Source organism: Nuphar pumila, chromosome 9 (assembly GCF_984573655.1).
Source record: "Nuphar pumila chromosome 9, dmNupPumi1.hap1.1, whole genome shotgun sequence".
Classification (NCBI taxonomy): Eukaryota; Viridiplantae; Streptophyta; class Magnoliopsida; order Nymphaeales; family Nymphaeaceae; genus Nuphar; species Nuphar pumila.
The window spans coordinates 49,907,955-49,925,444 of record NC_143257.1 but is presented as its reverse complement, the minus strand read 5'-3'; the positions used below and the strand labels follow the sequence as shown (position 1 = coordinate 49,925,444).

At 35.9% G+C, this 17,490-nt stretch overlaps 1 pseudogene; it reads left to right on the top strand.

Moving 5' to 3' along the window:
* Positions 1–7,361: 7,361 nt before the first annotated feature.
* On the top strand, positions 7,362–8,087 carry LOC149828588 (transmembrane and coiled-coil domain-containing protein STS1 pseudogene; annotated as a pseudogene).
* Positions 8,088–17,490: the final 9,403 nt, after the last annotated feature.

Below are 17,490 nucleotides of genomic sequence, written 5' to 3'. Positions count from 1 at the left end.
GATGCCCAAGTTTTTTTCTGCACTGTCATTTCCTTTTGTTAGTCATCTTGTAGGGGCAGGTCAGCCCGGTCTTTTATGAATCTTTTCTTTCAAAGTTCATGTAAATATTCAGTCTTGTTATCCAACCTTTGCTTATCAATGAAATGTTGATTTTCTTTTTATCTTTTTCTTTATTGGGGCATTTAAATTTCTGTTCTTTTCAGAATGCGGGACAATCCTGACATCATTCATGAGAGAAATGATATTACCTATAAGGGCTTTTCAAAAATCATGAAATTTTGAAAATCTTCGTTATGACCAAAGAGTTTAAATGTTCTTTGGTCCAACCTTTGTAAAAAAATCAACCCTCGTGTTGATCATGTTTTCAAAAATAGGTTTTTGAACCATTGCATTAAAAGATCAACCCTTGTGTTGATCATATTTTCCAAAAGTGGTTTTTCAAACCATCACATTCAAAGATCAACCCTTGTGTTGGTCTTATCTTCCAAAAATAGGTCTCAAATCATTATATTTAAAGATCAACCCTTGTGTTGATCATATTTTCCAAAAGTGGTTTTTCAAACCATCACATTCAAAGATCAACCCTTGTGTTGGTCTTATCTTCCAAAATGGGTTTCAAATCATTATATTCAAAGATCAACCCTTGTGTTGGTCTTATCTTCCAAAAAAATGGGTTTCAAATAATTATATTTAAAGATCAACCCTTGTGTTGGTCTTATCTTCCAAAATGAGTTTCAAAATATAATATTCAGAGATCAACCCTTGCATTGGTCTCATCTTCCAAGATTGATTTTTAAACATTATATTCAAAAGATCAAACTCGTGTGTTGATCTTATTATCAATTTCAAACTGTTATTTTCAAAAATCAGATCTATTGTTGATCTTCTTTTTCAAAAATTAGATTTCAAACCATTGCCTTAAAAAAAAAATTGACCCTCATGATGATCTCTCATGTTTGATTTGAAGGATCAGATCCTCGCACTGATCATTCTTCTTGCAGTCGATTTTTCTTCCAAAAAAAAAATTTCTCACATATCTGTTAAATAAACATTTTTCCTTTCAAGATCCCATATGCAGGCAGGATCAGAAAAACCCCTTTTTCTCAAATCTTATAAATCTTTAGTTAATTTTGATATCTTTATCAGTTTCATTCATTTTATTCATATTTTTATCAAGTTTACATCAATTTTATCAAGTTTTATCAAATTTTCCTTAATTCTATTTTATCAAATCCATTTACCCTTTCAGGTTAAGGGATAAACCTGATGCCTCTTTCCCATGAGGTATTTTCTAAATCTTTTCTTTTCCCCTCAGGTTAAGGGATAAACCTGACCCTCGTTGTCTGAGGTCTTCCCGTTCAGGATAAGGGATAATCTTGAAACCCCTCGTAGGAGCAATAACGCTACCTATGAGGATTCTTTTGTAAATACAAGTTTTGTCAATCTTTATTGATTTTTTAGATTTATATTAATTTCCCTTCATTAAATTTCCTTAAATTCTATTCTTTTCCCATTCAGGATAAGGGAAAATCTTGAGACTCTTCACAGAAGCAACAAGGCTACCTGTGAGAATTCTTTTTAAAAACAAAATTTTCATAAATTTATTTGATTTTCCCCACTTTTATAAATTTTATTCTTTTCCCCTTTCAGGTTAAGGGATAAACCTGAACCTCGACATTCGAGGTATTCTTTTTCAGGATAAGGGATAATCCTGAGATCACTCATAGGAGCAATACTGCTACTTGTGAGAATTCTTTTACAAAATAAATCAATTTTTCACAATTTTTCTACATCTTCCATCAAATTTTATATTCTTTTCTCTTCTCAAGTTTTATTCTTTCTTTTCCTCGTTCAGGATAAGGGGTTAATTCTGAAAATTGGACCGCATACCTGGTCCATCTAAATCATAGATCATAAATTCTAAATCTTGTCATATCCCTTCTAAATTCAAGTCTCAGGTTATCTCTTCACAAAATCTTCTATTTCCTCTTTAGGTTAAGGGATAAACCTGAATCATTTTTTTTCATAAATTCTCTTTAAATGTCTATTCTATTTTCCCCTTAAGGATAAGGGATAATTCTGAAACTTCAGCAATCATTCCTGCTTCAATCTCTAAATATCTTATAAATGCCTGTCTCCTTCCCGAATCTCAGTTGGAAAACCCATTCCTCGCACAGGGTTACTTCTTAAAATCTTCAAATCTAAAGACCAAGTCTATTCACAAACCTCAATCCTCATACTGTTTGTCTTTCAAAAGTTTCGAACTTAAATCAGGTTATTAAATGAAAAGTCCCAGCTACTTCGCTGGTCGTTAAATGATTAAATGAAAAGTCTCAGCTACTTCGCTGGTCGTTAAATGATTAAATGAAAAGTCCGAGCTACTTCGCTGGTCGTTAAATGATTAAATGAAAAGTCCCAGCTACTTCGCAGGTCGTTAAATGATTAAATGAAAAGTCTGAGCTACTTCGATGGTCGTTAAATGATTAAATGAAAAGTCCCAGCTACTTCGCTGGTTGTTAAATGATTAAATGAAAAGTCCCTTCTACTTTGCTGGTCGTTAAATGATTAAATGAAAAGTCCCAGCTACTTTGTTGGTTGTTAAATGATTAAATGAAATGTCCCAGCTACTTCGTTGGTCGTTAAATGAAAGGTCCCAGTTTTTACTGGTCATTAAATGAAAGGTTCCAGCTACTTCACTGGTCGTTAAATGAAAGGTCCCAGTTCTCACTAGTCATTAAATCAAAGGCTTTAGTCTTCACTGGTTATTAAATCAAAAGTCTCAGCTCCTTCGTTGGTCGTTAAATGAAATGTCCCAGCTACTTCACTGGTCATTAAATGAAATGTCCCAGCTACTTCGCTGGTCGTTAAATGAAAAGTCCCAGCTCCTTCGCTGGTCGTTAAATGAAATGTCCCAGCTACTTCGCTGGTCATTAAATGAAATGTCCCAGCTCCTTCGCTGGTCGTTAAATGAAATGTCCCAGCTACTTCACTGTTCGTTAAATGAAATGTCCCAGCTACTTCGTTGGTCGTTAAATGAAATGTTCCAGCTACTTTGCTGGTCGTTAAATGAAAGATCCTAGTTTTTACTGGTCGTTAAATGAAAGGTTTCAGCTCCTTCGCTGGTCGTTAAATGAAAGATCCCAATTTACTGGTCAGAATGTCCAAAATCATAGATTCAACTTAAGGTCGCATCAAAAATTGATATTGAATGATTATTTCACACAAAATTCATGAAAACTTTGCCAATTTGCTAAAAATATTTGTTGATTCCAATATTCTTACTACACAAAAGAAATACCTCAGATTAACTCTAGTATCCTTTCCAAAAAGGTGAAACTCTTTGTGAAAAATGGATAAAATTCAAATCTTTTTCCTGTTGATCAACCAAAAGGATGAAAGAAATATCCTCGGTATGATTAGCGAAAAAATGTTCAAAGATGTTGAAAAGCCAGAAGTGAATCGATATTGATCATAGCTATGGCGCATGTTTAAAGAGGACTTTCTGGCAATCAGGCAGTGGAAATATCCTGAGTGATAAAAAGAATCCACTCGACCCATGTCTCCTCATTCCATTTAAAGCTGCAATCAAATATCTGCAAAAGGGATCTCTCAATTGTCGTCAAGATGAAGACGAATATGCGAGCAGACCCCCGAGGCTAAAGAAGATTTGGATCATCTTCGAGATGAAGGAGTTTGTGAAGGATCCTTCCAGGGAAAGTTCAGATCACCGTCGAGATGAAGGCGAGTGTGATGAACCTACCGACAAACCCTAAAAAATATTTGATTTCTGCTATCATCAAAAGACCCTTTGAGCCTATATCATCAATACCTGAGATAAAAGAAGGATCGGAACATCTCCGAGATGAAGAAGTTTGTGACGTACCCTTCATTGAAAAAGAGAGAAAAGTCAAGACATCTCCAAAATGAAGGATGATGTAAAAGCCCGAAAAAGCCCAAATGACTCAAAAAAGAGTGCAAGAAGATCATCGTGGGAAAACACCCAGATATCAAACTGTCAAAATTGCCAGAAGTCATCTTTTCTTATGCGAAATTCTTTTATCAATATCTTCTCACTACTTGCTTTTATGAGATTAAGAATATTTCTTCTCTTCTCATATCAGGGAAATGGATAGCTTCCTTGAAGAAAGTCATCAACGCTAAAATTTTTGAATTTGACTCTTAAAACCAAGGAGTTAACCTTGTTGGAGGAAATACTCTGTGTAAAAGAGGGAATATCTTTGCACACATGTGCACATTTTCAAGCATTGAAGTCAACTATAAATTTATCTTATTGGCAAAATTTTCTAGATATTCTAAGAATGAAATAAATATTCAATATCCATTTTGGTGCAACCTAGCATTGTTTATATCTTCCAGAAGAGTTACCCCATTCAGTTGAAGTATCTCTCCTGTCCCATCATGATTTCTTCATTCAAGAAATCCGTATGGTTGTTCCCACTCAGGTTAAGGGTCAAAACCTATACTTTCTGTGAGAGGTCGTCAATTTTAAAAGCTGATTCAGTCTCACTAATGAGACACCCAAGGTCGTCCCTTTTTCATGCTTTAGGGAACCTCATTTTCTTCTTTCGCAAACCTCTTTCAGATTTGTTCGTCCAAACTCCGAAGGTCCCATCATGGTTTCTTCGTTCGAGGATTCCATTTGGTTGCCCCCTTCACAATAAGGGTTAAGCCTGAACCTCGCCCCTCGAGGTATTGTGAACACCCCAAATTTTCCAAAAATTCCAAAAATTCCTTCTTTGCCCCTGACCTCCGTCTTTTGAAATAATCAGATCAATTTTTGATAAAATTCCCATAAATATCTCGGATTCGTTGGAATCCAGACTCGATTTTCATTTCTAAACCATTTTTTTTTGAAGGATTTTTCCAAAGAACAACGTTAAAACTCTTGAAAACCCCTTCTTCTGTAAATATTTTCAAATTTTACAAAATATTTTGAAAATTCTTTTGTTTTCTCATAAATTTCAGAGTTTTATCTTAAAAACGCCAAAAAAAAATAGGAAAACCAAAAAGAAAATACAAAGAAAAAATATATATATATATGTATATCTTAAAAACCGTCTTTTGAAAAATTGCCCTTTTGATAAAATATACCTTATTGAAAAAATCCGATAAAAGAGCCTCGTCTCGAAAAATTTTAAAAATTAAAAGAGTTATTTTGAAAAAAAACGGAGGAAAACCCTAAAAAGGGTGACTCTCTCTCCCTCTCCCGATTTTCGCTGGAAAAACCCTCTTCCAAACCCTCCCTTTCTCTTTTCTCTTTCTCTCGGAAGCCCTCTCATCTCTTCCTTCTCGCACCCGATCTTCCTCCACCGCACACCCTCTTCCTCCTCCATTCATCTCTAACAACTTCAAAACCTCCAAACCCCTTCTCGAATCATCTTCTCCATCTTTAAAAGGGGCACGAAAAGCCTCTTTCAATCCATCGCTCTTCACCCCCGCACCTTTCTTCATGCAGCATCCTTCTCCACTCTCGCGAGGATCCTTTTTCACCCCAACCCCCCTCTCTCTCTCCTCTTTCACGATCGTTCTCCAGTTTTCCTCATCTTCTTCTTCTCTTTTTTTTTTTTTGGTCGACTGCAGAAATCGGGTCCCCTTTTTTCGGCTCACCTTCAAGCAAGAACGCTGGAGCTTCCATTAACCGGTTTTTATTTTTCCCCTTTCTTCTCTTTCTTTGGTGTTCTTCCACTCAATTGAAAGGAATCGACCGATCTGAAGCATCAAGCGGATCTTCCTATTTTGCTCCGTTACTTCTGGAGTTTTGTTGATATGCCATCACCCGGATCCCCTTCGATCGAGCAAAAGAAGATAAGATCTTCAGCAACAGCTACAAGTAAGGACTCACTTCCCTCTTCCTTGGATTCTCTATTTTACCATATTACTCAATTTTAACAATGTTCCGTTTCGTTTCGTTTCTTTTTTTAATGCATTAGAGGTAGGGTCGACCTGCATATAGCAGGATCGACCCACCCATTGCAAACATTGATGAAGTAATCCGACTCCCACATTTTTTTTTTGCTTTTCTTTGATGTTATTATGTTCTTTACTTTCACTTTTTTTATTTTTATTTTTATTTTTATTTTCTTTTGTTCCTCATTTCCTATTTCTTTTATCACTTTTAGTTTCCTGTCATCCTTGATAATTGTATCAGACAATTTGTTTCTTATCTGATTTCTGATTCTAAAAGGATACAATCATCCATCTTGTTAAAATGAGCTTTTCACATCTTATTTGGGGATGTTTTGACGGTTCAGAGCCCCTCTAATACAACCTTCCAGTATACTTTACTATCTCAGGTTAATTGGAAGTCCCACTTTTCTCACTTCACGATCCATTTATCTGCTGCATAGCCTATGTCTTTTTATTTTCATTTTGATTTCTACGGTTCATACTTAATTATATATTACATTTGATCTCCTTGTTTTGATAGCATTCTATTTGTTATTTCCCTTCCTCACTACATTTCTTGTTTGAAGCATCACCTGTGCGTTTTTCTTTTACATTCGTGTATTTTCTTCAACCTCTCACAATGCACGCACATCTTTTTATCTCACACAGCATATTCATTTTCATATTGCATCTTGGCATGGCACTATGTCTTCAGATACTAATCCCCTGTGAATCAGTATTGGACTTAATGCCACTTGGTTTCAATCCATTTTACTGATTTTGATCTGAGCCCCTGTGTTCAATTCATATCTTTTGCCTGATTTGAGTCATGGTCTCTATTTTCACTACAGATTTTCTTTCATTTGGTGTTACATAATTTCAGTATCATATAAATAACTTTTCAACTCAGTTGTGCATCATTGAGTATCCTCTTGCATCTATCAGATTCAGCATCCTCATCATCCATTCCTGTAGGGTCTCTTAGATCATCACCAACGTCATGCTTCATCAATTTTAGTATATTAGTCGTATTAATTCTGTGTGATTCATTCTTAACTCCTCATCCTGTGTATTTAAATTCACTTCATGCATGTTTTCTGTAATATTTTGCAAATGCCGTTATATATTTCACATTTGGTCAATATTTTCTCAATCATCATGAACCCTGCCAAAGGTTGTCCGACACACTCCCAATACCCCTTTTACTCTTAGTATCATGCGTCCATGTATCTCCCCCAATTGAATGTGGAAAGAGGCCAATGAAGCTCAACCAGAAGCTGAAGAAAAACAAAGTAAATGGTCCAGGTGGAAACAAGGTGGTATTATCGGTGCTGCTGTGTTGATTGGCAGAACCTGGCTAGCAGTAACTGGTGGTCTAGCAGCTCCAGCAATTGCAGCTGGATTTGATGCGTTGGCACCCACATTTAGTATCATTATCCTCGTTATTAGCGTAGATGGCTTTGCGATTGCATCCAGTGCTGCTGGACCAGTTGTGGGATCTATGGTTGTTGTCATTTCTTTTGGAGCTGCTGGAGGCTGGTCTTACTGGGATTAAAATGGCTAGAAGAATTGGAGATATTAATGAATTTAAACTCAAACACACTGGTGAAAATCACAACCAAAGTGCCACGTTGATAATATTAAGCTCTCTAGTAGCTGCATTAGCATGGCCATCTACACTACTAGCTGCAATAAATTTTATAGACGGCAAATGGTCTATGGCAGTGGACAGATCAGATAAGGCAGGGAAGCTTCTTGCTGAAATGTTGCTAAAAGGATTACATGGATACAGGCCTGTTACTCTTATTGCTTATCCTTTGGGAGCCAGGGTGACATTTAAATGTTTGGAGCATCTGGCCATATCTGCTAATAGTGCTGGCATTGTGAAAAGAGTTGTTCTCCCTGAAACATCAATCCTACTGAGAGATGAAAATTAGGAGGTTGCTCTTAAGATCGTGTCCGGGAGGTTCGTGAATATGTATTCTACCAACGACTGGATTCTTGGTGTTGCTTCCCGTGCAAGCTTGCTTATAGATGGATTAGCAGGAATTCAATCTGTCAAAGTACCTGGGATTGAAAATGTTGATGTTACAATATTAATCCATGGCCATTCTTCTTATCTTCATGCAGCCCAATAGATTGTTGAGCGGCTGGAATTGGATACATACTATCCTGATTAAATTTTTTTTTTCTTTCTTTTCAGCTCTCGCGCAACTCCTTAGAGTGCTGTAGATATTTCACCGATTATTCAGGGGTCAAACTGCAAAATCAGGTTGTGGCAATCAGGTACGAGCCCATTATTCACCCCACTCACTGTTTGAATCTTTCATATACATTGTGTGATATTTTCACTGATCCCTGCATGCCAATACATATGATTAGTGCATTCACACATTAAACTGTAAAAAGGTTAAATATTGACCCATCCTCCACAAACCTGTCATACACGGTTCAGCAGAACCTTCACAGCCCATTACTTCACTATCGGACGCAAGACAGTGGTCTTTTGGTAATAAGGGCATCAGCGATGAATGATCACACACTGTTTCAAGCATCGGGTCTGTTTCCATCTTTGTTCGATCATTTGAGGATCAAGTGTTCTACCACAAACTTCAGCAATCACTAAGTGTCGTCGACTTTGGGATCGATTATCTGGGTTTTGCAGCAACTGTGCCTTAAGTTTCATACTTAATTTATGCACTTTAAGCTTTGTTGTATTCCTTTTAAAGTTTCAGTACCCCTTTTAGATGGATTTTATTATGCTTTTTCCATAGAATTTCCTTATTGTAATATTTTTTTTACTAATCAAGTACTGTTGAAAACCTTAGAAAATAATAGCTAAGAGGTGTTGATCAACTGAAATTTGCATCACTGGGATTTAATCTCCAACGAACTTGGGATATTAACTCAGAGAACAGTATATCTATGTCATCTGTCAGTTGGTAAAATACTGAAAGAAGCTATCAAAAGGGTCTTTTAACATACCGGTTTTAGAAGACAGGGACCAAACTCATAATAAACAGGGGCATCAATTTGATAACATCAATGTTGAGTTTTTAGTCCTCACAGCAGCCCATCATTCTCACTGTTACGGCACTGAGCCTACTTAAAAGTTGCTGGACCCTTCCCTCTACAAGAATGTATGTAGTCATATTAGGGTAGTAGCAATGTTTATTGCTAGTTCATGCCCTGCAGATCATCCATTGCCCAATAAGTTCAACTTCCACCTTCTTCTGGTATGTGGATCATTATTTGATAAATTTGTTCATACATTGTGACAATGAGTTGTGGTTCAATTGGCTATTTGTTGTTGCTATCAAATGAAAATTCAAAATATGTCTAGGACATTTTTTTTTTCTGGTACAAACATCATGGTACTATGAACTTTTTAAATACAATCCAAAATTTGTGTTTCCTGAAATGAAACCAATTGCTACCATGCTATGTATATCATGATTTTCCTTCATATTTCATTTTTCTTGTCTGTGTTTACATTCATCAGATAATATTATTTCCCATGTTCCTACACACAAAATTCTGCACTCTTGTCATTTACCTACTTATGACAACATGTCATACATCACTTTCAGCATGTCTCCATTATTTAACATTCATGCTAATGTGTTTGCTAACTGAGTATTTCCAGTTTTATATTTTAGCAATGCATTTGAATTCGTGGCTATTGAGTATATTTCCATTACTAGGTTAGCAATATACTTATATTCATCAAATTGCTGAAATTCTCCAATCTGCATATTAGCAGTACATCTTGCTAGTCACTAATTATTTTCAGTTTGTATAATAGTCCTGCCCTTCTCACTGCATCCATCGTGCTTTGTATGATCATGCGTGGCCACCATATTCTTTCTTTTCTATGGTGGTCCATCAAGAACCACCATAGTTGCTACATTTCATGGCGGTTCACCTTGAACCACCATAGTCTTCTTTCTTTTATAGTAGTTCATCAGGGACTACTACATTAGTTATCCTTTGCAATGGTTCACAAAGAACCTCTGCAATCCTTCTTTATTATAGTAGTTCATTAAGAACTACTATAATAGTTTTCCTTTCATAGTGGTTCGCAATGAACCACTGTGTCCTTTCTTTTCTATGGTGGGTCATCAGGAACTACCTAATTTCAGACTGACTCATCCTGGACTAACCTGGTTCTTGACTTCATCCATTGTATACGCCTTTCTCATTCAACATAAACATAGTATCTAGTATTAGAATCAACACATTCATATACAATTCTGCTCTCAACAAAGTATTTTCTCCTACATTATGCTAATTCGTTTCTTTGCAGGGAAGTCATGGAAAATCATCTCGGATTAGAGAAGTTGTTTCAAATTTCAACTTCAAAGATTGTAATAACTTAGATATCAATGAGAAATTCGTATTTCTAGCCTAGATTAGAATGAATGAGCATTGTAAATATCATGAATTACTTGTATTCCATGCATTTTTTTTCTTGTGTTTCTCAAAATCCCCACAATGGTGAAACACGAATGGCACGTGCACCATTTCGTAAGAGGTAAGTTAATTCTAAGTTGACGATTTACATCAACGGCCATAGTCGGGGTGTGAACAAAACTTAGAATTCTTATTTTTTACGAAATAACATTGGATCCACACTGGATCTACTTTCAAAATCCATCATATTTTCTCAAAATATTTTTTTTTCTTTCTTTTATCAGAATTTAACTTAGGATTAACTCAAAATATATACCAATGACCATAGTCAGAGTATATTGAGGGTTGATTTCATTTTAAATTCTATAAAAGCACTAAAAATGTATTTTATTCTTCTTTTGAATTTAAATATAGATTATCATATAATACATTCAATGACCATAGTCAAGGATGTATTATATTTTCAATCTTATTTTAATTCATTTAAAGAATGAAATAGCTTTTCAAAGTCCAATTTCAAATTTATTCAAATTCATTCATCATATAGGGTAGAATTGCATCATATTTTTCAAAATTCTTTCAAAAACCCAAGTGATTTTGAACATCTTTCCTATTTTCCAAACCTATCTCAATTTCAAAGTCCAATTTGACTTTGAAATTTCAAAATTATTTCATATTCAAACTTCAAATTTCCAAACTCAATTCAAAACTCAATTTCAAAGTTCAATTTAACTTTGAAGTTTCTAAATTCATCTTCTGATTCTAAATCCAGTTTTTCTTCAAAGTTTTAAATCAAAGTTGAGATTGACTTTGAATCTCAAACTTTCTCAAGTTCAAATATGGATCTTCAAAAACCCAGATCATCTTTAAAAGTCCTATTTTGGACTTCTCAAAACCCAAATCCAAAATCAAATCCTAGTCTCAACTTGGATCCAGATTTCCAAGTATAGGACTCCATTCCACTTTGGATCTCCAATCACGGATCCAAATTCCATTTAGGATTCAAATCCTTATTCTACTCTGGATCTCCCATCACAGATCCAAATTCCATTTAGGGTCCAAACCCTTATTTCACTTTGGATCTCCAATCACAGATCCAAATTTCATTTAGGATCCAGATCATCATTCTACCATTGGATCTCAGATTCAGATCCAAAATCCAATTCTTAGGATCTAGAATCCAATCCTATATTGGATCTCAGACTTCAGATCCAAATCTATTCTAGGATCCAGAACACAATTCTATTTTGGATCTCAGATTTCAGATCCAAATCCATCTTAGAATCCAGAATCCAACCTTATTTTGGATCTCAGATTTCAGATCCAAATACCATCTCGTATTCCAAGTCTTAAATCCAATTCCCTTCAAAATTCCAAATCCAAAATTCCATTTAAATTCCAATTCTTAAAGCCAATTCCATTTCATTCAACCAAGTCCCTATTTCGGATTCTAAAAATCAACTCAAAACTCTATCCAGAACTTGGATTCAGATTTCATCTTGAAATTCCAACTTTTACAAATCTCATTTCTCAATTCCTTTAGATTTCCCATATTCCCTTCTAAAATCAAAACTTCAAAAGTGGAATTCAATTCCATTCCAAATATTCATCCAAGATCAAACATCTAAATTCAAAGTCCATTTATGACGTTGAAAATTTCCTTCATTCTCTTTTTATTTCAAGACTTCAAGATCAATTTCCAAATGCCAGGTTTATTTTCCCAAGCTCCTGATTATTCTAAAAAAACTTAGAACTTTAATCTTAAGTTCTAAGTTAGAAAACATTTCTTCACTTTATCGGATGCACTTGGGATTTCTTCAAAACATTTTTCAAAAGGAGCATACATCTTTGCATTTGCACAAGCATGATTCATTGTGCATTTTAGACTTAGGATAAATACTTAGATAAATTCTTTGCAAAGCAAAAGGCATAAAATTCGACCCTTGGTTTGATTACCCCTGGTAAAGGCGCCAGGAACGGTCGAACCTCGTACCGACGAGCGGATCCCGTCTCCCAGTTTTCCCGCAAATATTTTGAAAACGGAGGCGAGTTATTTCAAATATTTTCAAAATTAAGGTCAAGAGAGACCCGCAAAAGAGTTCCTCTTCTCTTCTCTTCTTTCTTTTCTCTTCTCTCTTTCTTTACATTTTTTTATCTTTTCTCCCTTCAAAAAGGAAGAAAATAAGAGGTTGGAAAGGAAAAGAGAAGGAAGAGAGAGAATATTACGAGAGGAAAAATTTTGCGATGATCACAAGTATCTTTCTTTTTTAGGTTTTGGTTAAACCTGAATCTCGTTCCAACGAGTTTCCCTCATTTCGATGAGGTGTTTTCTTCCAGTCCCATCATGGTTCTTCCCATCCAGGAATCCATGCTTTGTATATCCATCCAGGATAGGATCCTACTTGAGCTTCATCTCGCAAGGCATTTTCCAAAAATGTCCCATCAAGGTCCTCACATATTCCTTTCCCCATCCAAATTATCTAGATATATCTTCGTCCCATCCAGGCTAAGGGCTAAACCTGAATCATTCCAAAAAGTTGATCTTGTCTCAACTATGAGACTTGATCAAACTTCTTATCTTTCATCATTTCAGGATCTTTGCCCAAAGTCCCATCATGATTTCCTCATTTCTGCTATTCAGTCATATCATTTTCAAGGACTTCGTCTCCCCAAAAGTCATTCAGGATAAGGTATTAGGCCTGAAATCACATCTTTTCAAATAAATTCTTCCACACCCTGTTCAGATCTGCTGACTGAGGCATTTTCAAAATTTGGAGTGTTATCTTTGCCACTAAGCTCGGCTTTCAACCGGCTTAGTAGCAAAGAGGGGCATCTGTGAACACCCCAAATTTTTCAAAATCTTTTAAATATTTCCCCTTCGCCCCTGATATCATTTTCTGAGTAAATGAGTAACTTTTAAATCTAAATTCTAGTTAATTTCTCAAGTTTTACTGAAATTAAATTCATTTTATATTTTTGACTTGATTTCGGATACGGATCCATGGTCCAGATCCAAGTCTGAGTCTCGTTGTCCAATTTTTAAATTAAAATTACAAAAAATTCCAAAAATATTTTTTTAGCTCACATAATCCCTCCGACATCCGTTTGGATCCATCATGTTGTATTTCTCGATTCGAGTGTCAAAACCCAAACATTTTCTCAAAACCTGGGTCCAAACCCATTCTTCTGAAGAAATTTCCCCAAAATGGTCTGAAATTCTCAGAAAAACACTTTTATAAATATTTCTCAGAAAAATATAAAAAATTAGTGTTTTATCTTTGTTTTCTCGTAAAATCTTAGATTTTTATTCCAAAAATACAAAAAAATGAAAAAGTAACACAAAAACAAAAAAAATGGAAAAATATAAGGAAAGCAAATGGTTTTAAATCTTGAAAGAGTTGAACTTTGCTAGAAACCTCATTTTAAAACCCCTTTTCAAAAATTTTCTTAATAGGAGGCCCCTCTTTGGAATTTGAAAAAAAATTCAAATGGCCACATTTCATTCGTGCCTTTGATCACTCGGGGATCTCCCTCCACCATTCATCTTCAACCAACAGCCCCTTTCTCGAATGCTCCTCTTCACCTTTAAAAAGGGATCATGTAGGAGGGAGGAGGGATCCGTCTCCTACCTCTCCACTGCCATCCATTAACCACATCATCCGTCTTCACCCCCATTAACATCGAGCATACATCCATTTTTTATCGAATCCATCCATCTTTCACGCCAACCATCAAGTTCCCTCGTCCTCGCCTCCTTCATTTCTCCTTCCCTCTCTAGCTGGTTCTCATCTGCATCAGCTAAAGAAAATCAATCGATCATTCCAGTAACCAGAGGTAAACGACTTATCCTTCTTTTTTTTCTCTCCTCTCACGTATCGCTCATCCCCATTGTTGCCTTACTGTATCTTTCGTTTCTAGTTTTCTTCCCCCCCCCACCCCCCCCTTTTTTTTCTTTTCTCTTTTCTTTTTTTTTTATTTTGCATAGAAATTTTATTTTATCGTTGTAATTTTTGCCTTTCATCAAAAGGCATCGAGGGGAGGATTGACCTGTACATAGCAAGACCGATCCTCCTCCTAATGCAACACTAACAGAACAATAACCGTTCCAAAATCTCTTTGTGTTTTCATTTTTATACTGCAATTTCACTCTTGTTGGGTTGAGGCTATCAGATCCAATGATCTGATAGGGTTCATCTGAATCCTGATCCATTTTTTTTAACAAACTTTGCTTTCATTTTGACTTTCATGTGAGTTTCTGAATCGCCTATATGATCTCTGTTTTAACATTTGCTCTCTTGCCCCTGTTAGCTATCATATTTTGATTTCCATTAACATGGTGGCTTCAGATAATTTGATTGTCGGCTTCACATCGGCCACTATATCCTATATGCATCGCCATTCACTATTATTATTTGATTACCTCACGGATCTGCTAGTTTTTTTTGGCTTCAGATCTGCGTTGGAATCACATTCCACGCTCCATTCCCCGTCCTTTATATTCTCTTTTCGAGATTGTGCATTATATTTTTATTTCTCGTCTTCATTTGATTTCCTGTTTTGGATAGCATTCGATTAGCCTTTCAAGTATACTTTACTCATTGTATTGTATTCACTTTCATAGATATTACATTACTCATTGCATTTAAGGTTTTTGTAGTTCGACTTCTTGTTTTTTTTTTTTTTTCCATCTGTTTTCATTTCCCCTATTTCTATGGACTTTTGTAGTTTATAATACATCCTCGCTTGCATATTGTACCTTCACTCAAATTCATCCTTCATAGTCCACCCATTGTCCCATGCCTTCATCGCTCATTACCCTGGCCCTGCATGTAATCTCCTTGACAGATCCTTCATCAGGTATCTAAGGGACTACAATGCCTCTGAGGTCTCGCAGGACCTTAGGAGGTTCCTCAACAAGTTGGTTAGGTCAGGTTCCTTTGAAAGAATTGGTCTCTTTTGTGTATTTCACTATCCTGGTCATGCTGCTGGTGCTTTCTTTTCTGTTTTATGGTGTTTCGGGGTGTGGGGGATTCTGAGTACATACAGACCGTGGGTATTTGAGGGTTTTTTTTTTTATTTTTATATGGACCCAGAGTGGATAGATTGGATGCTATGCTCTCATGGGGAACAAGGCGTTGAAACAGGTTTTGTTCAAGTTTTGAGTGGAAATTAAATGATTGGGATCAGCGTTGCATGATGGGAGAGGGACCACCACGCCCATCACATTTCCACCCAGGTAAGTCATATTATGAAAGAATCTAGCCAAGAATGGCCAGGATGTTCATACATCTATTTGTCAAAGAATTGCAAACATTTTTGCAATAAATTCCATAAAAAAACTAGATGGGTACAAGCTTCCAGCCTGGGTCAATTGGTTTGCAAAATGCTATGAAGCCATAGAAGTGGCAGTCGATGCAATGTTGTGACTGAAGTGAGATAACAAGTTGTTGCCTTTGCCTTCAAGGTGTCTAATCACAGGTATTTTTATAGTAGTTCTGTAAGTAGCCGTAAATACTTCACTTCATTATAATTCCTCAATCAACAGATTCATTCTGAAACTATGTGTCATGATTTAAATTTACCTTGTTATATGTCATTCCCATTTCATTGTGATTTACCTTCATTTACACTTCATGAATCAAATGCCCAAGGAACCTGCAATCCACTAAATTTTTTTTTTTGACATGTCGAAACCGCTTAGTATACACCTTCAATATGTCTCTATTCATGCCAATGGCCACCTCCTAGCATTCATTCCCGGTATATGACAAGCATCTACCTACAAGTAGCATTATTCACCCTGTCACCCATTCTATATCTAGATAAATGCATTGACGTTAGTATAACAACATTTTTGCTGTGATTTTATACAAGCATATACTGCAGCACCTACTGCTAACCCATTTTACAATATCCAGCTGCCTCCCATTTTTAACACTACAGCACATCTTGTCACTAACCCACCTACTTCCTTCACTACACCCCTTTCACATTTTTACATCATTCCCTGTGCATTACTAATAACACCCTACCTTACAGCACAGGCACGCACCTCTTGCCAGCTGTACCCGGGCATGTTATCACCCCTTCCAGTCACATTTTGCATATCCACATTCTTATATCTTCACAGTCATTCTTACACACGAGCTTTACTGCATTTCTGATAAGTTTGGAAGTAGAATTCAACTGCTGTAATTGAATATTGCGTGGGCTAATACTGAGTGTTAAACGTTAGTGCAGAGTATGTTGGCCTTTGGCAGTCAGTATGCGCGTTAGTAAGTTAGTGGATAGCATTAATGAGTCGGTGTCAGTAGAGGGTGTCAGCATCGTGCAAGGTAGCTCACCTGTGTAGCATACGTTGTTAGTGTTATGTATCAGTTCTTGTAAATGTTTATAAATTACATTTTCAGCAATGATACTGATAGGATATAACATGTACAGTACAAGCAAAAACTGAATAGTGAGTATTTGTGAAAAGGGTTGGTGTATCAATAGCATGTAGATAGTAAGACAGTTAGCTTTCGTTAGCATGTCTTATGTTAATACAAAGTGCTGGTATTGTTTGTGTCAGGATGGTGTGTGATGATGTCTACAGCCATGGGTAGGTGGTTAAGACAATCAGTGAAGTCATGATTAGCAGTAAATATGTCTCAGCATTAACAGTCAATAGCTTGTTGAAAACAAACAGTGGGTGTTAGTATGGTATTGATTCCAGCTATGACTCCATCCCAGCCCATTTCATGCTATGCTTCATAAACACCACCATTAGCAATCTCCCATGTACTTCCTCACAGCAGCAGCCTAGTATTCACTGTTTGCCTTGCCCCTGTTGTACAGCTCATAACAGCACCATGCATGTTTAACATTCTTTAATACATTTTCACATCTTTATTCATCATCACAGCATGTCACCAAGCCTCTTGCAGCAGTTCATCACCTTCCATCACCTATGTTATCACTATATATACATCTGCCACTCACCTACTTTATATCCATGTTATATATATATATATATATATATATATATATATATATATATATATATATATATATATATATATATATATATATATATATATACATATATACATCTAAACACATTTGGCTATCCTTCTATACCTTAGATCATCCATGTTGTTTTGGGAGTTAAACACAAGGTAGGTTATGAGT